Source organism: Botryllus schlosseri, chromosome 12, assembly GCF_051294905.1.
Source record: "Botryllus schlosseri isolate E-star chromosome 12, Bs_hap1, whole genome shotgun sequence".
NCBI classification, from domain to species: Eukaryota; Metazoa; Chordata; class Ascidiacea; order Stolidobranchia; family Styelidae; genus Botryllus; species Botryllus schlosseri.
Window position 1 is genome coordinate 24975125 of NC_137247.1, and position 25373 is coordinate 25000497.

At 39.6% G+C, this 25373-nt stretch overlaps 3 long non-coding RNA genes across 7 annotated transcripts; 1 reads left to right on the plus strand and 2 right to left on the minus strand.

Moving 5' to 3' along the window:
• The first annotated feature begins 4900 nt into the window (after window positions 1-4900).
• Window positions 4901-10261, plus strand: LOC145452225 (uncharacterized). 3 transcript variants are annotated; one of them, XR_013919247.1, is made up of 7 exons: window positions 4901-5980; window positions 6296-6373; window positions 6757-6843; window positions 7016-7104; window positions 7165-7228; window positions 7356-8037; window positions 9339-10261. It is a non-coding gene; the product is annotated as an uncharacterized LOC145452225 (long non-coding RNA). The 3 variants fall into 3 exon arrangements; XR_013919245.1 differs by having other exon boundaries at window positions 4901-6373; XR_013919246.1 differs by lacking the exon at window positions 6296-6373.
• LOC145452224 (uncharacterized) lies at window positions 9598-12154 on the minus strand. Of its 2 annotated transcripts, XR_013919243.1 has the most exons (5): window positions 11007-12154; window positions 10542-10628; window positions 10280-10369; window positions 10156-10219; window positions 9598-10028 (listed from the first exon to the last, which is right to left on the minus strand). It is a non-coding gene; the product is annotated as an uncharacterized LOC145452224 (long non-coding RNA). The 2 variants fall into 2 exon arrangements; XR_013919242.1 differs by having other exon boundaries at window positions 9598-10219.
• A 4193-nt stretch (window positions 12155-16347) lies between these two features.
• On the minus strand, window positions 16348-18285 carry LOC145452753 (uncharacterized). Of its 2 annotated transcripts, none has more exons than XR_013919495.1 (3): window positions 18113-18285; window positions 17948-18023; window positions 16348-16499 (listed from the first exon to the last, which is right to left on the minus strand). It is a non-coding gene; the product is annotated as an uncharacterized LOC145452753 (long non-coding RNA). The 2 variants fall into 2 exon arrangements; XR_013919494.1 differs by having other exon boundaries at window positions 16348-16502; window positions 18113-18282.
• Between the last annotated feature and the right edge of the window lie 7088 nt (window positions 18286-25373).

Sequence of the window (25373 nt, forward strand, 5' to 3'; positions counted from 1 at the left end):
TACTATAGATAACTAACCTAAGGGTAGATTAGTAATCTATATAAACCAGGAATGGCCAACCTTTCGGCTAAAGTGGCACATGCAATTGACGAATGAGTGTGCGGTCCACTAGCCACGCCAAGCGGGTAAAATTTTCTGAGTTTATAAATAAACTAGGTCGATGATATTATTACTTGAGTATTGCGGGTCTATTGTATACCGCCCGCTAGGCTCAGTTTGCTAGGACACGACTATTCGGCGTCTGGTCACATCGATATTGAAGGTCTCCGAAAATATGCGACTATCATGTTGTGCCTACATTTCACCGTCGACGATCTTTATGCGAGCGCAAACGCGAAACCCTTTCTCCCGTAATTGCGAATACAGTTAGACTCAATCGGGTAAATTAGGCTTTTTGTTCATTTTCAGTAGGAGGTAGGCTACCAAGCAAGAAATAGTGTGACAATTAAACACGCGAAGCGTGAAGAAAAATTTCGCTACTATTTTAGTTTAATAATAATAATAATAACTCATTGCACAGGAAGACAAACAGCGCAAAACAAAATCTCTGAGCTATCGTCACGACAAGTACGCCAGAGAAGTCAACTTGGAAACAGCTAACCTGTACACTGCAGAAAACACTGTTGCTAAACCCACAACAATAGCAAAAGCAGCACGAGTCCGATACAAAAATGCAACGCTGAAAATGAGAGAAACGATATGGGAGTCGATGCCTCTTCATGGACAGCACAAGAAGTTAACTTCACAGCCCCATGTAGACGAGCTTTCATGGACCTGGCTATCCAGCTCTGGCCTGAAACCGGCAAGCGAAGGATTCATTTTCGCAGCACAAGACCAATCGCTTCCTACAAAATACTATCGCAAAAGAATTCTGAAGCAAAACACGGACGGCAAATGCAGAATGTGCCACAACCAAAATGAAACTGTAGCACATCTCATGTCCGGCTGTGGTGCACTTGCAGCTACCGAATACACATGGAGACACAATAGGATTGGTCACTACATTCATCTTGAATTATGCAAACATTTTAACATCACCACTTCGACAAAAAATTGGTACGATTACAGCCCAGCACCAGTGACAGAAAACGAACAAGTAAAAATTCTGTGGGATGTACCAGTTATAACTGACCGCGAAATCAGGAGCAACCGCCCGGATATAATCGTCAAACTAAAAAAGAAAAGAGAATGCTTATTCATTGAACTGGCTGTCCCAGCTGATCACAACCTACTGCAAAAAGAATCAGAAAAATACTCCAAATACGCAGACCTCAAAATGGAATGTGAGAAAATGTGGCGATGCAAAATAAACATTGTACCGATAGTCATTGGTGCTACAGGGGTCGTGAGCAAAAAACTCATGAGACATATCCAACAAATTCCGGGTAACGTTCGATTCGGCATGATCCAAAAGATCACATTATTGGGCACTGTGCACATTCTTCGGAAGGCTTTGAATGCACCACTGGACTAAAATTACGTTTGTGAATCACAGCATAATTTCTGTAATTTCGATTCTTCATCTTCAATCATCTCTACCTCTGCTCTGTAACCCTTGCCAATTCTTCATCTGCTGCAATTCTGTAATCTGACTTCTCCGTGTATTGCATAGGAATAACAATTTGAATGTATTACTGAAATTTTAAAAATTTACTCCAATCTCGCCATTTTCCTTTGGGGGCAGGTTGCTCCCCGGATTATGTGTGTATCTACCAGTTTTACTGTGAATAAAGAATATAATAATAATATAATAATTAATAGAGCGCCGAATATAACAATATATCATTACTACACTAGGGCGCTGTACATAAAAGGCAATAAAATATAAAAGTAAACGATATGTATAAAAGACGAAGTGCATAGTTATAGGGCGGAATGAACACTACTCTAGTTCGAACGCTCGTGTGAATAAAACGGTCTTGATTTTGCGTTTGAAAACATATAGCGAGTCACATAGTCTGATAGAAATTGTAATGTACGACGATTCACTGAAAATGTGACTGGACCCTGGATCTGCCAATGCGTCGGAAGTCGGAACTGATATTTTAGTCATCAGCATCCCAAGTGTCGCAGCCAGAATTGTAATTTTTGGTTGGCATTGCAAGTTCACGATCTGAGCAATTCATTTTCGATAATATAATAGGAAATTACCTCGCGGGCCACGCAAAACCTCTCGCGAGCCACATTTGGCCCGCGCGTTGGCCACCCCTGATATAGACAGGCACATTCGATAATTTCAGAGCCGGAGCTGGAGCCGGAGCAGTGGTAATAATGCGGCTCCGGAGCTGGAGCCGGAGCTAATGTATGATAGAAGAGAGCTCCGGAGCTGGAGCAGTTTAAATTTACGGCTGCTCCAAAGCCCTGGTCCTGTTAACACAACACCATGAACGAAATAATACACTATTTGGCAGACCGTGTTATTTTTGGCATATGCCAAAAATTTCTTATTTTTGACATTTTCAAATTTTTATTTTTGGCAGTTTTGGCATCTGGCTGCTGAAATGCCAAAAATAACACGGCCTGCTTATAGGGGTGTTCTATGTCTTTCCAAGTAGGCCTTATTTGGCGGGAATGAATTGTCCTATTGAAAGTGAGCCGATCCAGCAGACTGATAGTAAACACACATCGTCAAAATGTGATTTACTCTTGTATCAATTTAGGCCTGGCACGAAAAGAGTCATGACATTTATAACAATCTGAATAGAATTGTTGTTGTACTTGATATATATTAATTATAAGATATAGACACCATATGGGCGGACAAATGTATGATGCCATCATAAAAGCTATCGGGTTATAATTTTGCAGCTACAATGAATATTTTGAATTTAACAGATCGATAATAGAGACTGATCTGATATCAAAACATTTTTAGGTTGAGCATTCTAATTCCAATCCAGGATTCGGGTGTACGACTGACATGTAAGCTATTAATCTCATGGTCAAATATCTTCGAATACAGGAGCAGATAAAGTATAAATATAATATAAATATATTAATGAATGCTGTGTCTTAGGGTGGATTGCACAGATGTCGATTAATCCCTAATCGCCGATTAAACGTCAGTAATCGGCTGGCTTCCGTGGCACAGATACCGATCTGCCACTAATCGGTGAATTTTAATCGGCCAAATGTTATCCGCCGAGCGAGGTGTCTAGAAAGTTAATCGGCTGTGTGCTTCGCGTTGACTGCGGTCCGGGCTGGCTATAGGTACACTAGTATTTGGTATTGAGATGGTGTTAACTGGATGTTCTGACGCGCAGTTGCGGTATTAGCTGAAAATATTGTACTCAGACACTACTACAACTGTTGGCGCATATTATCGGCGTGGGCCTACCACAGCCGATAGTAACTTATGCTATGATTATTGGTATGACATTTTTTACAGACTGTACACTGTACAGAATTCGATAGTATACTTTGGAAATAAAATACGAGGACGGAAAATGGCAACAGACAGGAAAAGTTTAGAATAATTGAATTGATAGAAGAATATATTGAAACCAGACATGGGGTAATCGCGATTAGTTATCGTAATAGATTACGACGATTACAGCATTTCCAAGTAATCGTAATCGCAATCGATTACATTCGACAAAATCCCGAAGTAATCGTAATCGTAATCGACTACTTCCCATATTTAATCGATTTCTCTGTGAAAGAACGATTACTTTTTATTTTTGCAAGGACTATGACATAAACTGTACATTCGTGAACAAGGAAGAGATATTATACCAGGCTCGTGACAGCACGAACGTCTGATTTTCAAACGCCACAGCTCATTATTACGTCAGAAGCAGCCTATTAGCTTTGCGCGTCATTGCGTAAGAAGTATCCACACTAAATAGATATTCGATGTACATAACATACGTCGCACGTTATAGTGTCATTGTAAGAGCAACCGTCGTACTATATATCTGGTTATCAACACGTTCCACACGCCACTACCTCGCAGCAGGATAATTTATCTCCGCTCTGCCTAGTTTAAAATAGTAAGTCATGGTTGATGTTTGGTTATGCTTATGCTCAGTTAGACGGTAGCTGCTTGGCGAGCAGTAGGCCTATCTAGTACGTAGGCTACGTACATCAAGATTTGAAATTTTGTACTCGTCAAATAAAACATTGCGATTTCCACAACGAAGCAGTAAAAATCAACAGCTGGTGATATATATATATCAAAACCGTGCCGTTTCTCGTAACGGTGGCTTGCAGTACAATATCTGTATTAAGTTGAAGGCAGAATTGTATGTTCGCTTCGTCTTATTCTCATGACTCTACTTGAAACGGGCGCCAATCTTTACTCAACATTGGGACCTGCCGCCATGGTCATGGGCCTAAATATCATGTTAGCATGGGCTGTAGCTGGAATTAGGACCAAAACAGCAGTTCGTCCCCCATAGGGTGGTAATCGCAGGTTGAAGACTGAATTTCGTCAATAATTGCATTCTATTCCTATTGATTTTTAATCCTCTATCAGCTCCCGATGGTCAGATTCACCTGTAAGAGTTGGTTTGGTTGAGGTAATGTTGGTGTTTGTCCACTACAGCGGTCAGTTACACCAGGCCGATTTTCTTCATTTTTGATTCCGTATCTGCCGACTTGTAGCACGGCCCACTTCTAGGCTTATTGTAAGACACCGCTTACGCGGATGAGTCGGCGAGGAGGAGACTAGATAAACCTCCAACACTCAGAAAGGATTTCTGAAGTCGACCTCGGTCGGACTCGAACCGGCATACAATGGCGTTGCAGCCGTGGATTATACCACTGCGCTATCTCGCCACAGAATTAGGCTACCTAGTACCTACATGTAGAGCTGGGACACGTAATTCATAATTATAACCTCTGTTATCTTGTTATAATTACTTTAGTGTATGTTGTTAATTCGTGACCTCCGACAATCAAGTCAAATGATTCATTGGTTTGATGACACCACCTGCACTTAATTAAGTCTGATGATGAGCAGACTTAAATTTGAGTGACGATCCAAACGCATTTGAGTGTGAGCATACTTTTGGACGTGAGTTGAGTAACGAAATCGTTGCTGAGTAGAGAATCGCTACTCGACAGCAAAGGAATTGGTCTCCACCCTTAATTATAAACTCCAGATTCCAATCCAAGCAGGTGTAATTTTTGAAAATCAATTTGTTTGTTTGTTCTAAATTGATTTTATAATGTTTTTGTTGGGTTTTCCAACGTCAATGGGAGCCGCAAGTAGGCTAGCTCGGAGCCGCTTGTGGCTCTCAGAGCCGCGGTTTGGAATCACTGATCTAGAGAGGATTTTCAAATTAATTAGATCTCTCAAAATACTCTATAACTTATGTTGGTTTACGAAATACTTTTTGAGCCCCCTTCGAGCTCGCTCCCCACCATATTGGGAAATTTGGGGTGCGGTAATTAGGGCCCTGGAGAGAATGCAAATCATTGAGCGCGATAAATTGACCCCTATAAAAATAGACAATGGGTACATTATGACGTAACAAGCAAATGACGCATCTTTTTTAAAGGGAGTTTGTTATCTCATTAGGCCTCTTCAGCGCAATCCATATATTGTCTTCCAACATAGCTTCTAAGATGCAAAATAAATGTAATCGTGAGTAATCGCGATTACTTTTCCAATGTAATCGTAATCGTAATCGACTACTTCCTGATGTTGCTGTAATCGTAATCGTAATCGTAATCGCGTCATTCATAAGTAATCGTAATCGCAATCGATTACAATCATAAAGTAATCACCCCATGTCTGATTGAAACCAAGGAAGACAAAAAGACTGATGGCAAAACAAAAAGATGCGGTCTGAGATGTAATCAGTAAGAAATATGCAGCTATGAATACTGGTCCTGCGCGTGCAGCCGTACAACTGGCCAAATCCAGAATGTATTGAAAAATTTGAAACGAAAAGCCAAAAAGATATATGCATCACGACGTGTCGAACGGCCCGGACCTCCAGTTGACGAACTCCTTGGAAAAGGTTTTCAATAGGTAATTTTACTGGCAGTTCTTTAAAATTCGCAGTAGGAGATGTATTGTTTCCATCTGTGTTTATCATGACTCTCTGCGTGCTTCATACTCACGTTTTCACGCTCGTTTTGAACTGAATAGACAAATTTTGATGATCATGAAAAACATTTTTGTAATGCCCAACAAACTAACCATATCCAGAGACTGTTGCACGTCATCAGCTATACGAAAACGACACATGGGGAACACTGCTCGGCAAATTCCTAATCTGAACCACTCCTTGATCAATCTGCAATTGATTTTTATAGCACTGGTATATTTATTATCACTTTTCAGACTTTATTCCATCTCAAATTGAATGTTTGAAACATCGGTATGACTACGATTGCGTATTCGATAGTCACACGGACAATGGTGAGTGCATTTAGGACATAAACTTTTTTAATATGTTACAACCAACGGCAGAGGAACTTGCATCCAATTTTAACTTGCAACAGTCTGACTTTGCTACTGTGCAGTGCAGGTGCCTGAGCAGTATCGTTGGCCATATTATTGTTAGGCTTGCAACTTGACTTGAAGATTTGACTTCGAGTCAGGATTTCTCATAGTGTATGTCATATTGAAGCAGTGACTCCAGTCAAATCCATTCATCCTATTCCAACTCGAGTCAAGTCATGATTTTAGTCATCCATCCTTCCTATGTTTCGCGAGGTTAAGATAAACCGTGAAAAAATAATTTGAAAGTAACTTTTCTAATGTATTTCTAACTAAAATTTTCAAATAAAATGTTTATTCAGATGCATATTCTAAAGATTCAGTTTGCACCTTCATCATCGACGAGGATGTGAACACAGAGGCTGGTTCTTCATGTCACAACAGCGATGGTAAGTTGAGGTACTAATTTGAAATCCATATGAATCGTGTTGGTACTAACATAGCCACACGAATACTTCAAATAGAACATTGCGGGTTGTTTTGATTGACATTAACATTGCTCTATTGAATTTGAACTCTATTGAATCAATACAACTGTTGTTAACCATAGTTTTCTTGCAGCCAATGAAATTGCGGCCCTTTCGTTGTTGATGGCGATGTGACGCTTCCTTCAGTTCCCTCGACAGACTTCAGGATAGAACACCAGACCGGTAAGTGTTAGCATACAATGATGGTGATGCAACCCACAGTTTATTCATTACTACATTCAGACATGCAAGATGAAACAGAGAACACAAAAAGCTCAACGCCAATTGTCTCGAAAAAGAGAGCCAGGTGTGTTGATGAAAAAATTCTTATTTTAACTATAATGTTGGTGATCAAAATGTGGTGTTCAGAAATGAGCGTCCTGGAAATGACAAAGGAGCAGCATGATATCAGAATGAAATATTTTGACTTACAGATGCATATCAAGTACCAGAAACTGGAAAAAGAACTGCAAAATTGAGAAGATACACCAACGAATCGAAATAGCACAAAAACCAGACTTGGACAACTAGTTAATTGGCTGTATATAATTAGAATAATAAGTGCAAAATGCCAGCAATATATTTCTAACTTAATTTCTGGTTTTGCTGAAAATTCTACAGTAGAACTCTACAATACTAAGCGAGTTGTGCAGATTCAATTTCCAAATTTTCACATATTCAGTAATCCCTATTCTGATTTAATTGAAAAATAACCACCGTGTCTATAATTCTATTCTAATTTGTAAAAATATGCAGCCATAATTATCATCATTATAGTCTAATTTTGAAAAGCTGATTTTCTAGTTGTCCAATTCTGACTACAGCATAGGCTACTGGATCTCGTAATAAAAATAATTGACGAGGAATTGAATGTGTGGTTATTGTGTTCAAACACGAGATGAAATACTCTAGACATTCCAGAGAAGTGATTTTGAACAATCTGTCTGCGCTGAAGTCGTGCTCGGTTGTGCCGTCACGTTATCGGTGTCGCTAACCTCCAGGGTATATTCCAATGGATTGATTTGCTCTGTCTTTGACCAATCTACTGGCACTCTCTCTTCTGCTAGGCTCTCTAACATCTGGAGGGTAGCAAGAACATCGAGGTATGGATCCATTGTTATTCTCAGCCGATATACGCACATGACATCAACTAAACATTCATATCTATGAAGAGCGCATCTCTCCCTTATGACGACACAGTTCATATCGCCACCGACCGAAAACAGCTGATTGCTAGCGTACGTCATTTGCGTCGATTTGCGTCAGTAATCCGCGATAATATAACTCACAGGCGAATCCGTATCTGTACCACAGAGTCACCAGGTGACCTTGCTCGCTGATTAAATTATTGCCGATTAAGGCAATCGGTGATTACTTTTCAATCGGCATCTGTGCAATCCACCCTTAGTGATTGAAATGTCGGAACGCCGAACGGCCCATTGTTTTTAAATCCTAGGAGCGTACCAATACGGTAGGCCTACTCGGTACCTTGAAGTGGCCTTAATAACATGGTTTAGCGATCAAAGATGTTATATGCACAGATGCCGATTGAAAAGTAATCACCGATTGCCTTAATCGGCGATAATTTAATCAGCGAGCAAGGTCACCTGGTGACTCTGTGGTACAGATACGGATTCGCCTGTGAGTTATCTTATCGCGGATTACTGACGCAAATCGACGCAAATGACGTACGTTAGCAATCAGCTGTTTTCGCTCGGTGGCGATATGAACTGTGTTGTCATGAGGGAGAGATGCGCTCTTCATAGATATGTATGTTTAGTTGATGTCATGTGCGTATAGCAGCCAACCAAACTGTTGCTACTGCACAGTGTAAGGTTATGAACGCCAGAACGCGTCAGAACAAACGTTTTGAGGTTATTAAAAGAGGTATTGTAGGAATAGCGTACCAAAATCATCGTCTACCGGTATTGCTATGCCAGAAACTCTATTACAAATTTCGTATATTGCAGGACATTTATCTCATTACTCAGGGATATCTAGAACTAGATAGATACGTTTCAGATAGAATTTTATTTTCCGTTTATTGGTGCATTAGTCATGATAGCCGCTTCACCAATGTTAAGATATACAAATTGAGTTCATATACACACACATTTGCATACGATTTTGATTTCTCCATACCAATGACAATTGACTCTGCAGGAATGTAGAAGTAAATTTCAGCCATTGCAAGGATCTAACCATAGCAATTTACAACGTTGTAAATTGCTTTGATCTAACTGTTGTGCAATGTGCTCAAGTGCTGTACAAACAGTAATGCATTTATGTTACAATTTTGCAATGCAAAGTTATCTGCTGTTACCCAGTTGAGTAATCTTGTTTGTTGACAGCCAAACCTCACTTCAGTTTATCAAGAATTTGGTCAACCATAAAATTCAATACAACCTGTTTTATAGAATAGAGAGCTACATTAATATAGTGCAATATCGACTGAGAATAACAATGGATCCATACCTCAATGTTCTTGCTACCCTCCAGATGTTAGAGAGCCTAGCAGAAGAGAGAGTGCCAAGAAGATTGGTCAAAGACACCGATAACGTGACGGCACAACACAACCGAGCACGACTTCAGCGCAGACAGATTGTTCAAAATCACTGCTCTGGAATGTCTTGAGTATTTCATCTCGTGTTTGAACACCAATAACAACACATTCAATTCCTCGTCAATTATTTTTATTACGAGATCCAGTAGCCCATGCTGTAGTCAGAATTGGACAACTAGAAAATCAGCTTTTCAAAATTAGACTATAATGATAATTATGGCTGCATATTTTTCCAAATTAGAATAGAATTATAGACAGTAGTTATTTTTCAATTAAATTAGAATAGGGATTACTGAATATGTGAAAATTTGGAAATTGAATCTGCACAACTCGCTTAGTATTGTAGAGTTCTACTGTAGAATTTTCAGCAAAACCAGAAATTAAGTTAGAATTATATTACTGGCATTTTGCACTTACTATTCTAATTATACAGCCAATTAACTAGTTGTCCAAGTCTGGTTTTTGTACTATTTCGATTCGTTGCTGTATTTTCTCAATTTTGCAGTTCTTTTTCCATTTCCAGTTTCTGGTACTTGACATGCATCTGTAATTTAAAATATTTCATTCTGATATCATGTTGCTCCTTTGCCATTTCCAGGACGCTCATTTCCAAACACCACATTTTGATCACCAACATTATAGTTGAAATATGATTTTTTTCATCAACACACCTGGCTCTCTTTTTCGAGACAATTGGCGTTGAGCTTTTTGTGTTCTCTGTTTGATCTTGCATATCTGAATGTAGTAATGAATAAACTGTGGGTTGCATCACCATCATTGTATGCTAACACTTACCGGTCTGGTGTTCCATCCTGAAGTCTGTCGAGGGAACTGAAGAAAGCGTCACATCGCCATCAACAACGAAAAGGGCAGCAATTTCATTTGCTGCAAGAAAACTATGGTTAACAACAGTTGTATTGATTCAATAGAGTTCAAATTCAATAGAGCAATGTTAATGTCAATCAAAACAACCCGCAATGTTCTATTTGAAGTATTCGTGTGGCTATGTTAGTACCAACACGATTCATATGGATTTCAAATTAGTACCTCAACTTACCATCGCTGTTGTGACATGAAGAACCAGCCTCTGTGTTCACATCCTCGTCGATGATGAAGATGCAAACTGAATCTTCGGAATATGCATCTGAATAAACATTTTATTTAAAAAATTTAGTTAGAAATACATTAGAAAAGTTACTTTCAAATTATTTTTTCACGGTTTATCTTAACCTCGCGACACATAGGAAGGATGGATGACTAAAATCATGACTTGACTCGAGTTTGAATAGGATGAATGGATTTGACTCGAGTCACTGCTTCAATATGACATACGGTATGAGAAATCCTGACTCGAAATCAAATCTTCAAGTCAAGTTGCAAGCCTAACAATAATATGGCCAACGAGACTGCTCAGGCACCTGCACTGTAGCAAAGCCAGACTGTTGCAAGTTAAAATTGGATGCAAGTTCCTCTGTCGTTGGTTGTAACATATTAAAAAAGTTTATGTCCTAAATGCACTCACCATTGTTCGTGTGACTATCGAATACGCAATCGTAGTCATACCGATGTTTCAAACATTCAATTTGAGATGGAATAAGGTCTGAAAAGTGATAATAAATATACCAGTGCTATAAAAATCAATTGCAGATTGATCAAGGAGCGGTTCAGATTAGGAATTTGTTGAGCAGTGTTCCCCATGTGTCGTTTTCGTATAGCTGATGACGTGCAGCAGTCTCTCGATATGGTTAGTTAGTTGGGAATTACAAAAAGACAATAAATGTTTCTCATGATCATCAAAATTTGTCTATTCAGTTCAAAACGAGCGTTAAAACGTGAGTATGAAGCACGCAGAGAGTCACGATAAACACAGATGGAAACAATACATCTCCTACTGCGAATTTTAAAGAATTGTCAGTAAAATTACCTATCGAAAACCTTTTCCAAGGAGTTCGTCAACTGGAGGTGGGCCAGTTTTGGCCCGTTCGACGCGTCGTGATGCATACAACTTTTTTGCTTTTCGTTTCAAATTTTTCAATACATTCTGGATTTGGCCAGTTGTACGGCTGCACGCGCAGGACCGGTATTCACAGCTGCATATTTCTTACTGATTACATCTCAGGCCGCATCTTTTTGTTTTGCCGTCAGTCTTTTTGTCTTCTTTGGTTTCAATATATTCTTCTATCAATTCAATTATTCTAAACTTTTCCTGTCTGTTGCAATTTTCCGTCCTCGTATTTTATTTCCAAAGTATACTATCGAATTCTGTACAGTGTACACTGTACAGTACAGTCTGTAAAAAATGTCATACCGGTAATCATAGCATAAGGTACTATCGGCTGTGGTAGGGCCACGCCCATAATATGCGCCAACAGTTGTAGTAGTGTCTGAGTACAATGTTTTCAGCTAATACCGCAACTGCACGTCAGAGCATCCAGTTAACACCATCTCAATACCAAATACTAGTGTACCTGTAGCCAGCCCAGACCGCAGTCAACGCGAAGCACACAGCCGATTAACTTTCTAGACACCTCGCTCGGCGGATAACATTTGGCCGATTAAAATTCACCGATTAGTGGCAGATCGGCATCTGTGCCACGGAAGCCAGCCGATTACTGACGTTTAATCGGCGATTAGGAATTAATCGACATCTGTGCAATCCACCCTTAGTTAGCGAAATACCAAGCTGCGACCTTCTGATCTATTACTATTCCCTGATACGCAATTAGTTTGTAGCGTCCATGGTTCTAACAAATTCACGGCATTCCGAGTCGCTCCGACTCAACTCGGGTCATTTTCATTTTGCCATCGAGTTAGCCCGAGTCTGAATATTTCGGAGAAAGGTCGCGTCCAATTCCAACTCACAAATTTCAGTCACGAATCGTCTAAGGGTCAGGTTTTGTCATCATGAGTTGGAAATGTGGCGAAATAGTGAACCTTCCCCTGCATGGTAGCGTTTGCAATACATGTGATAATGAAGTTTGATGAATAGTTTCAAGCTTTCGGAGCAATTCGAGAGGGAATCTTGACTTTATAACCTGAAAAGATATATGTGACACTTATATATTGTCAAATTATTAAAAATCTAAAATGTCGTCATGACCCGCACAAAATGCTCTGGCGGGCCGCGTGTTTGAGACCTCTGTAGTAGATCAAGTACACTGCAAGCAACAGGAAAGCTAGTGGGCTGCACTACTGTAAAGAAGTGAGAGAGGGCCATTATTTTTCATCCAACCGAAATACATGGACAGCAATAATGGTGGTAAAATATTCGGTATCAGGTAGGAATGCGGGGAGACAGCACAGTATGCCCGGGGTTCGATTAAGCGACGGAGGTTATTCGAGGCTCCTCTTTCCCCGCGGCATAGAGACAACATCAAAGCAAGAACCGCGACTTTGGGCACTAGACCGACGTGGATGCCAGTTAAGAGACCACAACTGGTCGTTCGGTATCCTATTTTTTCAGTAGGCCTACATCGCATTGTACATTTTATGTGTCTTGGTCTGATAGAAAAATAATCTGATGATCGATACGACCTTGGAGAAAGGAATTTCTTCTGACACTTCCGAATTCCAACAACAGCAATATTCCTGATTAGGCCTATATTGCGATTTTGAATGTCATTGTTCCGTTGTACCATCCATACACCTGTGCTAGATTGTTGCTGACCCCGGACCTACCACTGATCAGAATATATCTCCGAATTAGGAGCAACTTCGTCAGTGCCGACAGCGCGTGTGAGAGTTAGCAGATGGTTTTATGGTATGTGTGTCCGTCGAGCATCTGTGCAGAGTGCGTAGAAAGACACAAAGTTATGGAGCAATGAGATATATTATACCATATAAGATCATGTCATGTATATTGTATAATATACCTAGCTTATCGTCGGGTAGGCCTACGTATGAGCCACACCGAAGTCAGGAAACAGAAGGTATTATAAAACAAAATCGCTAAAACATTTATATGGTATGTGCTACTACCATTGCACGGGATTACTTTTGACAAATTACTCAACTGAAAAAAATTTAGCGTTTGGCACGACTTGCTCCTAGCATAATTGCTGCTCAGTGTACAGTCATAATTTTACATTTGAGGAGTCTCTCAACAGTGATAACCTTCCATGCCATCAAACTATGCATTGGGATTACAAACATCCTGGTTTCTCTATATTTTATTATACGACGATGGGGAGGGGGCACGAAATTTTTCACTATCATCAAGGGGGTCGTGTCTAAAAGGGTTTATATATATATATATATATCGTTGGATTATATTTTTCATCTGAACAAGTCACACACAATGTACAATGCGATAATACACAATGCGATGTCATGGGCAGATAGGATATCGAACGACACGCATCAGTAGCGATCCTTTACTCTGACATCCACCTCCGCCTAGAGTGCACGCGATGTCACAGTTCTTTTCGATGTTGATCTTTTTGAAGCCGCGGCCCTTTCTACTAGTTCTTTCCATTCCTTGTGAGTGCTTTCTGTCGTCGGGTCTTTTTCTGGGCTTTTTTGTCGCCGCAAGAACGGCAACGGCGGGGGAAGAGGAGCCCAGAAGAGGAGCAGGTCAGATTGGTGGGTGCTTATCGTTACCACTACGCTATCTCCTCCGTTTAAAGAACACTGCTGTACACAATCTGGCTGCAAAAAGTGGTTCTCAACCGGGAAGCAGCGTCAATAGTACTGTCTTATTATGACGCAAAGATGGTTGTCCTAGAGATCATAAACATATAACCAGAGGTGGCCATAGTAAGGAAGTATCCCAACTTCTACTTTATCCAAATACTGAACTAAGTTTTGTCAATTTGTATCGTAATATATTTTCGGAAAATTTTACCGATTATAGGTCATATTGAGTTGGTAGCAAATATGCGCCTAAAATTTCGAAAGTGGCCTGCACCTTCAACAAGTAGGAGGAGGATCACATCAACTTTTTGAAGATACTATTCAGAATTTCTGTATCACTTGGCTTTGGAATTTCTACTAGTTAGATCGCGGCATGTAGGCTACATGATCGAGCCGCAAAATACTACTACATGGTTTGATTAGTGCGTGTGTTAACGTCCCCCCCGTCATTACCATAGGAAATGTGACAAAGACGAAAAATCCTTGTATTTCATTAACATGGCTTTATAGCTCCTAGAGCAGGGGTTCTCAGCCCTTTCTTGGCCGTGGCCCATTTTCCGGTTTGAAAATGTGCTGTGGCTCACCTCTTATCTTAGAGTCATAATCTTGTTCAATACATGGTAATAGACTGCACCGACTTGCCTTTTTATCTAAAATATGCGCATCTTTTCTATTAATTTACTGATAATATTTAAATCAGGACCACTAGGGATATGAAATCGTGCGAAGCACGACGAAAATTTTCGAGTTGAATAAATATTCTCCAACAAACGACCAACGAAATTATCTTGGGGCCCTTCGAGCTCGCCCAATTAGGGTTTGGGTGAGGCAGTTACGGCCCTTGGTAGATTATAGGCTAAAACTCATGTGTATATTATGATCGTCCGCTGCTCCATTCGCGTCGCGAAACACAATGATCAAATCCCCGCATCAACTGTGTGATTGGAGTTTTAGTTCCACTATTGTGGACAATAATATAATCATTCTGGGCAAGGTACAAACAATTCATTAATGAATGGGGTGCTAGTAGGCCTACTACAGAGAATTGGAGAAAGAGTTTTTTAATATGCATGCTGTACAATGTACATTGTATGTCTTGTACCAAAGCAACCGAAGTTGCGATGTCAAAATATTCAATCCAATGATACAAATATTCATGTGACTCTTACATTATGTTCAATGATTTCCAGGCCGGACATTTTAAACCGACTGCAAAGATTAATGCGCTCCGCGAAATCCTCAATCCATTACGATTCATTGCGGTGGTGCAGTATATAGGCCTACCTTCACCAGAAGTTGCTAATAATTTTCAATTACGCCTATTTTTGTCTTAATATATTACGATCTGCCGAAGTACAGTAAATCTATTCATCACTTAGCCTACACTTCATTCCGAGTTTATTGTATACCTTTTCGACGGTATTCGACATGTGACCCTGTCGAAATACTTGGTTACTTCACCATTACCTTCCAGTTATCATATAATCGAAATTACTTTAGTTAAGCAACTGTTGCACTGTTAGCCGTAGGTTGTCACAGCCAGTGGAAAAAGTCGCCGTTTGTCCCTCCCGTTTTCGGCTTGTACATGCTGACTCCATACGTGGCACTACGTCTCCTCAGAGTCGGATGAAAAGTTTATGTATATATTTCTAGCGTTTAACATAGCAAATATAACTAAACTTACATTAATTCTAAAATTTTCTAAATAGCTTTGTGTCCCACCTCAAAATGCCTTGTGGCCCACCCTTTGAGAACCCCTGTCCTAGAGAATTACAATTGAAAATGTAGGGTCAATATGACGCCTCTGATGAAATAAGTTTCCTACATCTGAATTGTACAGGTACGAAATCCTTCTAGGGGTAGTCAATGCGGATCCCGGTCGTTGTGAAGTTGTTGATATTTTGATTGCTTGCGGAGTTGCATGCATCACCATTCACCATATGATATGGTGAGCCAGATGCACTCTGACATTAAATAATACACCAACGAAACTTTTATGTGGTCAGCGTTTTTATGCGTTTATGTGATCACAACTGTGATCTGTGACGCGAACTGTTCTGGTCTCCGCTTTAGCATTTCATGATGCTGTGATAGTGGCGCTATAATCTGATATAAGATCTATAATTTTGTATATTTTTCTTTACGAACTTTACAATGCGTTTCATATACCGATACCATTTACGTACTATTCTGGCGTCACTCTCTCCTCTAAAGACATCATACGCATACAATTATATGCTTCGCAAACAATTCGTATCGATGGATGCGTTATATAATTGATAATAATGTTTCAACAGCGAAAAGGTTCCTGGATCGATCAAGTCCGTTGAGATGAGAGAAATCAGTTGTGGATCTTCATGTCGTTGATGAAATCGGCAATTTCCTGCTGAAAAATAACATAGGCTATTGTCGCCGATCCCGCCGTAAATACAGCGCCTTGAAAAGCCCAGAGAAAGAGAGCCGAACTCTAGAAAGATAGCAGCTAAAGATCACGTTGACGAAGCTAAAGCAAGAGTCATCTGACATCAATGAAATTCATGTACTGGGCGCAAATGACCGTTTAGGCGATAAGCGTCAATCATGTGTTAATAAAAACAAAAAAAACAAAACTAAACATAGGCTATTGTAGTTAATAGTTTTAACATTACTCAATCAAGTGTCCCGCCATTGGCTTGTAGCCTACATAGCTTACATATAGTTGTTGCGTTCATATGTATAGGGATGGGCATAATTAATATTTACTTGAGTACTCGAACCTCAATCGATTATTAATTCGGGTGATTTAAGTCGAATAGCGAGGTATCCTTTCTGCGAAGACTAAACTTACACGCTCCTTGTTATTAAAGGTTAATGTATCAACGGGACTTATAAGTTTCGATAATATTTCTTCCGCGAAAGGCTGTAAACCTCGATTGGTCGTAGCCAAACTTGGACAACTAGAATTTTTTTAGCTTTTCTGAATTAGATTAGAATTAGAATTAGAGTTCCACAGTTTTTTTGTAATTAGATTAGAATTAGAATTAGAGCTTCACAGCTTTTTCCAAATTAGATTAGAATTAGAATTACAGCTACTAAGCTTTTTCCCAATTAGATTAGAATTAGAATTAGAGGTACTCAGCTCGCAAAAACTTGGAAATTAAATGAAATTGTATATGGGAAATGAATACTGCAAAATTTAGTTCATATCAAATCACAGTGCGTGGTGCAAAAGGCCGTCAGGCGATAAGCGCCACATATTTGTTGTTTAATAAACAACAACAACAGTGCATTCCCATACCCATGAGAATGGTTAACTTCTGTACACCAAGCGTGGCTCGATTTTTACTATACTTTAATGAAATATTACTTCTTTTAAGGTAACCATGGGCATCGCCCATGTAAATCAGAACGGCGATGTACTAACGTACAGTTTTAAAAACTAGAATGTTGTTCGCAGACTACGAGCTACTCTAGCATGCTATTATTCGTCATAATATCTGCTATGACTGCACGGTGTAAGTAAGGCGATGGCGGCTTGGCAATTGGATTTCCCTGCGCAGGAGGAGATATTCTTGTTAACTCACTGCAATATGCCTCGGACAAAGAGGTATTTTCAGGAAAACAATAATTAGATTAGAACTAGAATTAGAGAATAGGGACATTTCACAAATTAGATTAGAATTAGAATTAGAACATGAGAACATTTCACAAATTAGATTAAAATTAGAATTAGAGCATCGAAACGTTTCACAAATTAGATTAGAATTAGATTACTTGCATTTCGTTCTAATTTAGTGAAATTATGCAACTAGAATTATCTAGTTGTCCAAGTCTGGTCGTAGCGTTGCTTACTTGCAGATTTTCGTCGGCATCATCGAGATCACCTGATCGTGCGGCCAACTTATTCAATCGCTCCCTAATCCATTCCCTGTGACGAAATTCTTATTAGTCTCATTCTGAATTTGATTATCTAACTGCTGTTCGTCGCATAGCTATGAATGTATAACGTTAACTTACTTGAGTTCCAACAATTTCAACGGTTTGAGCGTTTTCAGCCAAGCGAGACATTGTTGATTACGTTTCCCTTCAGAGAATGGTATGACAAGGCAAATCGCCACCACGAGTAATATTGCCTTCGTTCTACACATGCTAAGTCCTGAAAATACCGTTGGATATACGATGAATTTTGAATGCACTGACTTTATTACAGATAATTTAAAGGGTGCAAATGATATTCAGTCTCGTTTTCTTTGTCCGATATTTACATCAGCAAGAGACTCTTGCAAATAGCTTGCATGACTTCAATATAGACTATAATATTATATTCATTTTTAAATAAACCGGAATAATTTCGGCTGATACTTGGCATAGATAATCGTCAGAAACTGGTAGGGAATTGAACATAATATTATTGATAATATACAATATCGATATCGCCAGTCCGTATTAGTTCCATTGCAGTCACTGCCCCGAAAAAATATCAACATATTCATCACCTCAGGATCAAAGGCGCATAGTAGGATAAAACACAAACGCGTCCAACTCTCATACATGTTCGGCAAGAGCTATACCGCACAAGAGAACGCATCGTTTTATCAAGTATATGCCCGAGCACAACTGTGGAGCTTGTTTCTATCCTAGTCAAAATACAAGCAGATTATACTGAATAAATACTAGCCACGACTTCAGCGTTCGAGTTTACTTGACCACAATGTGATATATATCGACGTCGCTGTCCGATATTTTTATTGCTTGCCATTTTATCTTGTCTTCTGTTGCTTTTCATTCATTGTGCATTCCTCTTCTTTACATCGCCTATAGACCCAGGTGTGGGTCTGATTTCAATGACTACTCCAAGTCATTGAGATACATTCCTATCTTTCCATGGTATCGCAATATTGTGATGTTTTTGAAAGGATAAAATTATCAGAAAACTGATTATGGTGATGATGAGCCGTTCCTTGAAATTTGAACAGACTGCAATCCAAGCAATAATTTTCATGTCTATGTCAACAATTCAGTATACTATCGCTATAGTTGTTAATATTGTCAATTTCTGGTTATAATTATTTGGTCGAAAACCATGCTATTTTTTGTTTCCTTAGTAAACCAGGTTTTGTTAGGAAAATAGTACCTCTGTTGATGATTGCATGATTGCCATTCCGCCAGTTGACAGAACTAGTGATAGTCAATTATATTGATAAATTCCATTCATATCCACTTTTAACACGTGTTAAGGTACCTTAACAACTCACAGGCCCCTAATCCACCATAGCGATCTGTACTGGCCCAAACTGGACTGTAACATGACGGTCAGCTGCTGAAAATACTTAGTGTAGATCTTTGAATAGGATCTCAGAGGTATATAAATATGGTTATGTTGTTACAGGTTTTATATTCGTCTGATATAACAGGTTGTTACATTTCATACCGATTCTGATCCGCCACAAAATCGACACCTTATCATTCCAAACTAAATTATTGAACTCCCCCGTACGTACACCCCGCGCGGTTGACAATCTAAGGGAGTAACCGCATATAAAAGAGGGGGCGGACGACTGAAACATTTAGACTCAGATACGGTTCTTATATAATCTTCCTTGATACCATCGCATTGTCAATTGTGGTAAGCTAATGCGAATTCACTTTGCTTACAAGTATTTCAATAAATGAATACAAAAAGCTATTGAATTTCGCTGCGAAGCTACTTTGCATTTTATTGCACCAGTTCCCAAAAAATACGTTACAATGGGATGCACACAGCGCAGGCTCAGTTTTATCTTTCCATACAGCGATTTCTTCCGACATATGCATTTTGACAAGGCAAAATGCTTTACAATCACCGGATAGTGACTTTTAAATAATCGCAGTGCAACAGTCACAGGAACAGTTTCTTTTTTCCATACTGAGATTGCTTCTAATATATGTACATTTTGACAGGACAAAATGTCTTACAATCACCGGATAGTGACTTTTAAAGAATACCAGTGCAAAATTAGTGAATAGAAAGAATCAAAATCGGACCATACGGCTCGGGGCTCGCATCAGTCTTGATGCTTTCTAAGACAGGCATTGAGACACAATGTTTTACGCGGGGAGGACCGGTCAAATGATGCCAACCGATGCCTTGTTAGTTTGTCTATATTACCAACCTCTGTAGGTTGTTAATCTATAGTTTGTCAGTGCGAGGATTCATTTTCAAGCCTACTACAGCAACACATTAATTCACAAACAATCAAACTGGTCAAAATATTATGGAGCGGAAAAAGTCAATCAAATCAATCAATGTATCATATCGTTGAAATTTTCACCACAACAGTAGACCGCAGAATTGCGGTATATAATGAAAAGATAGCTTGGTGTCGAAATGACGGTAGCTATTATCTCGATGATGTAATTTGGTATACTTGTACGTTCCTGTTGCTTATATTTGTGATGCGGTGTCTGCCCGCGTATGGGGTTTGAGGAATGCAAGACATTTATCTGCAAATCAGCATTTCATTGATATGAAGTAGGGTCAAGAGACTCAAGACATCAACAGGATTGTGGACGATTATGGGGTAGTTGGCGCATATGGTTAATCCACTGCCGCCGGCAAGATTCCTCCCTTGGCGTACAAGTCGGAATCATTATGCTATTACTCATGCATGTTGCATACGCTCCTTGAAACCACTAGTCAACAATCAGCCATTATCTCTACAGGACATTATACAGCCGCGACATAGATTCAAGTACTAAAGGGATATTATGCAGCAGCAGTGGGAATTCATTCCGATAGAGCTTATGCCTGAATTTGAATAACTGTATTTATTGCTTTGCTTCCGTCCACCAGCTTTTGAATACGCTTTTATGAAAATGCCATATTGAGCTCCATCGTAGCAGTATGCTACAATGTTTGAAACAATGGCGTGATAAATTACAGAGGCACCAACATACTCACATTGTTTTCAGGCATTTCCTGGTAATAACGAACCGGTCGTCGACAGCGTTTAATGCACAACTCCTTACGTTATAATTTGAAAACGAAAACCGCGATATTTCAACAGTGTTTTGATGATGAGGAAATCGTACTCAAATAACTGTGTGGTATATATATATATATCTTATTTAATAGATTTACTCACTTTTCATTAAATAAGTTGGTACATCGTGTGACATATATAGGGTTCTGGTTTAAATCAGCAGGCTGATTTTAAACAGTGTGATTTAAATCAGGTTTTTTCGTTGATTTTTTCGTTGATTTTTTATTTTAATTTTACCATTTTCATTTTATTGACTGTTTAGTTTTTAAAATTTTCGGACGAGATGCATGAATGTGGTTTATTATCAGACAATCATGTGCATTTTATATAAACCGGAGACAGCATCTCGTCACCGGCACCGGTATAGTTCAGCTATTTGACAGACAGGCGGGAAAAGAGCAAAGAGCGATAGTCAATCAATATGTTAGCGTTTTGCTGAGGATACAGTTAGCTGTCTGCGACATTCTGCTGCTATTTCCGAGGCACTGGTGGGATACCACAAGCGAAGCGCAATCCGGAGTCTCTATCGAATTCGAAAGATTCCCTCATCTCTGATCCAGTATTACTGGCAGAAACCATTCCATCGATCAAGATGAAGATGCAACTATTATGGATGGTCCCGATTTGACTTAACATGTTTCCTGGCTAACAGATCAGTGATGATTGTGGCGACCCATCATTATCACATAGGTTAAACCAGGGGTATGGGCAAACATTTTAGCTCGCGGGCCGCATTCAACATCTCAATCCATTCGCGGGCAGCGCTATATAAAATTGGGATTATAAACCAAAACGCAATATTGATATTTGATTATATAGTGAGGACATGGAGATAATATATATGATTATTTTAAACAAACCAAACAATGCCTTGATGATATCGTATACGCGTCAGAAACAGTGGCGAGATTTCATAGGCTGGTGAACCTCAATAACCAATTTGTCAAAACTATAGAGATGAAAGTCGGCTGTCATGATTCTTAGAACAGGATTGAAATTTAAATCTTGGAACAGCGATGTGTTCATAAATTTACTAATTCCAGTTTTGATTCAGTTCCAGGACACACAATGCTGACAGCATCATAACCATGTTAGCTTCAAATACGCTTCTACTGTGTGTAGATAAAATATAAATACCTTAATTCTACGCATACAGAGAACGAATCTACCTAAGACACGCGAGAATCGTTTTTATAAGCACATCATTGAAATAATTAAAACTGAAATAACCAATCTAAAATAACACTCGTGATCCAAATTATGTCAATCTCGTTTAGGATTTCTGTGATGTTTAGCAGTTGAAACATTTTAAACTGCGTGGGCCTTGAAATCGGGCTGTCGCGCCAGAAATTAAACATAAAAAATATTATAGGAAGTATTTACCTTAGAACAGGGGTTCTCAAACTTTTTAAGACACGCCCCCTCCCCCCCCTTATGACGGTGAAAGATTTTGCCCCCCCCCTACCGTAATATGACAAAACGCAACCAGGACGTAAGCAAACCTAAGGATAGTTTGATGGCGTGGGAATGTTACGACTGTGGAGGAGAGATTTCTAAGTACGTAATTCAGACTAAATAGATATCAATAACTACGAATTGGATGGAAATCGCGCGAAGCGCGAAAAATTGTTCATTTTACCCTGCTTCGCGCCCTGTTCAGATGCTCTCATGCCCCCAGTTTGAGAACCACTGCCATAGAATTATCATGGTTAAAATATACTAAGAAAAAGTTTACTCAAGTCCCTGCATTAATTCGATTCTTAGTGCGCATTTTATCAATATTTTTGATAAGTTTCTTCAGACTCTCGCGGGCCGCACAGAACGGTGTTGCGGGCCGCATGCGGACCGCGGGCCGTAGTTTGCCCATCCCTTGGTTAAACGTTTTCAGCTATCATTACAACATAGGTTGAACGTTTTCATCTATCGGGATGATGATTCACAGCTGCACATTATTAAAGTTTAAGCGTTATCCTTCATCACCTTGATTCACATGGGGGTCATTCAGCCCATTTTTTTTGTTCGTGCTGTTGTTATTACGAGTAAAAAAAGCAAAAAAAATCATGATTTGAATTATTTATTTGAATAAAATCGATTTTAATCAGGGAAAATGCTTTAAACCAGGACATATTAGTTGCTTTTTCCTGGTAAACGCACAGTTGCATGGTTATTGCGCTGCAATATCATACCGCCTGAATTTGAATTTGATCCGCTTTCAGTGATATAGCTTCATACTACCAACAACTTCCATAATTTCAAGTTAGATACCAATTGAAATATGTTAGCGACCAGTGGTAATCTGATACGCAATCTGTAATCTGATACGCAATCTGATCTTTATAACTATACATTCAATCATAAGAATAGTGAACCGCGTCGTAATGATTGGAAATAATTGTGAGATTATACTTGTTTGAGACAGCATTTGGCTATTCTGCCAGTGTTGGGAACAGGTAGGCAATAACTGCCTTCGAGTCACAAGTCATATCGAGTCATTGCACATTCTGACTGCAGTCTAGTCAAATCAAGTCAAATTCCAGTCAAGTCGACTTTTCGAAGTACGTGACATTATTCAAGTCATAGCATTTTGCGAGATGATTGAGGTACAGATTGAGTCGCTATTTATTCGGAATCGACTTGGATAACCGAGTTACTAGGGATGGTGTGAACGTGAGGTTCTGTGTGTGAACGTTAACCTTGGTAGGTTCTGCAGTGCAGCTTTTTCATATATTACAATTTTCACTTCATTATAACATCTTTACATTTATTGCATTTTTACTGCGGACCACTATATGCATGGCGCTGGCAGCATAAAAATTCAACACTAAACGAGCATGCAACTTGACAATCTCAAATATTTTACTTGCTTTGTTACAGTTTGCTCGAATATTTAGTGACTCTCTGCTGTGATCTTGACCCGCAATCACACAACATCAAGAGCGAAATGCAATACACGTATAGTCAGCGAATGATGGTTATTCAACCAATCGAGGAAATTGTTATCGTTGTCTGATGTAAAAAAAAATTCAGCAGGCCGGGGTCAAACTTGATTTCATATGTTTATTGTATCATAAAAAATCAAATCCGTGTGATTGTGGGGTTGGCTACTGCTGTGTTACTTATTATTAATAGGGTAATATCGGTAGCTTAGAAATCCGTTTCACACTGTTCTCAATATAAACGCATAGCAATACACGTCGAATACATTGTCCGGTCTGGCGTGAGTAGTTAGTATGATCGCTCGTGACCTGGCAGGGGTTCTTATGGGATCGCTCGACCGGTGCCTCGAAAACTCGTGTTGAACCGGTGACCCATTTGACCCCCCCTTCCGCTCGACCGGTGCCTTGTAAGTATAGGGATCGCTGATGAGGTGACCCCTCGCTGATGACTTTGGCGGTTGAAATCTGTGAGTTGGCGACACCCCCCCTATCGCTCAACCGGTGCCTGGGTTAGTATAGGCATCTCTCGACCGGTAACCCTTTTCGGTATAGGGATCGCTCGACCGGTGCCTCGAAACTCGTGTTGAACCGGTAACCCTTTTCGGTATATGAATCGCTCAACCGGTGCTAGTATAGCCATCTCTCGACCGGTAACCCTTTTCGGTATATGAATCGCTCAACCGGTGTCGCGGTGGTAATTCATACTTTCGGGTATATGCATCTCTCGACCGGTGTTGAATATGTATCAAGTAAATAGTCATGTGAATGAATCTTTGTTAATGTGTATATCGTGAAAACTCGCGGTCGTGACTCGCCTTTTTTTGCTATAGGCAATCGCCATTGTTTCTTATGGGTGCGTCGGCATATCGTACTTTCGAGTATAGGCATCTCTCGCGCGGTGTTGAATATGTACGAGTCACCAACAATAACCGCACCAACGGAAACGCGGCTTGCAATAGGATTACGCGTGCGACCTATATTTCGAATGACCTCTGCGCTGAATTATTTCTCTTATTTCTTACGGCGGGGGTCGCATGCGGCTATTGCGTCTTATGGGTGCGGTCGTGATTCGTACTTTCGGTATAGACTGCGGGCGGTATGTCGTACTTTCAACAAAAAAGGTGTGAAATAGTTTGCTAAGTCTAGGAATCACTTGCAAGGTAATATTTTGGTATTTAGTTTACCACAGAGCCGGCGTAGACGGTGATTCGAATATCAACAATAACAACGGTCACAAATTACCACTTCAAATAGCTGTGAAATAGTTTGCAAAACCCCGCGATCGCTGACAAGATAATGTCTCGGTCATAACCATCTTTC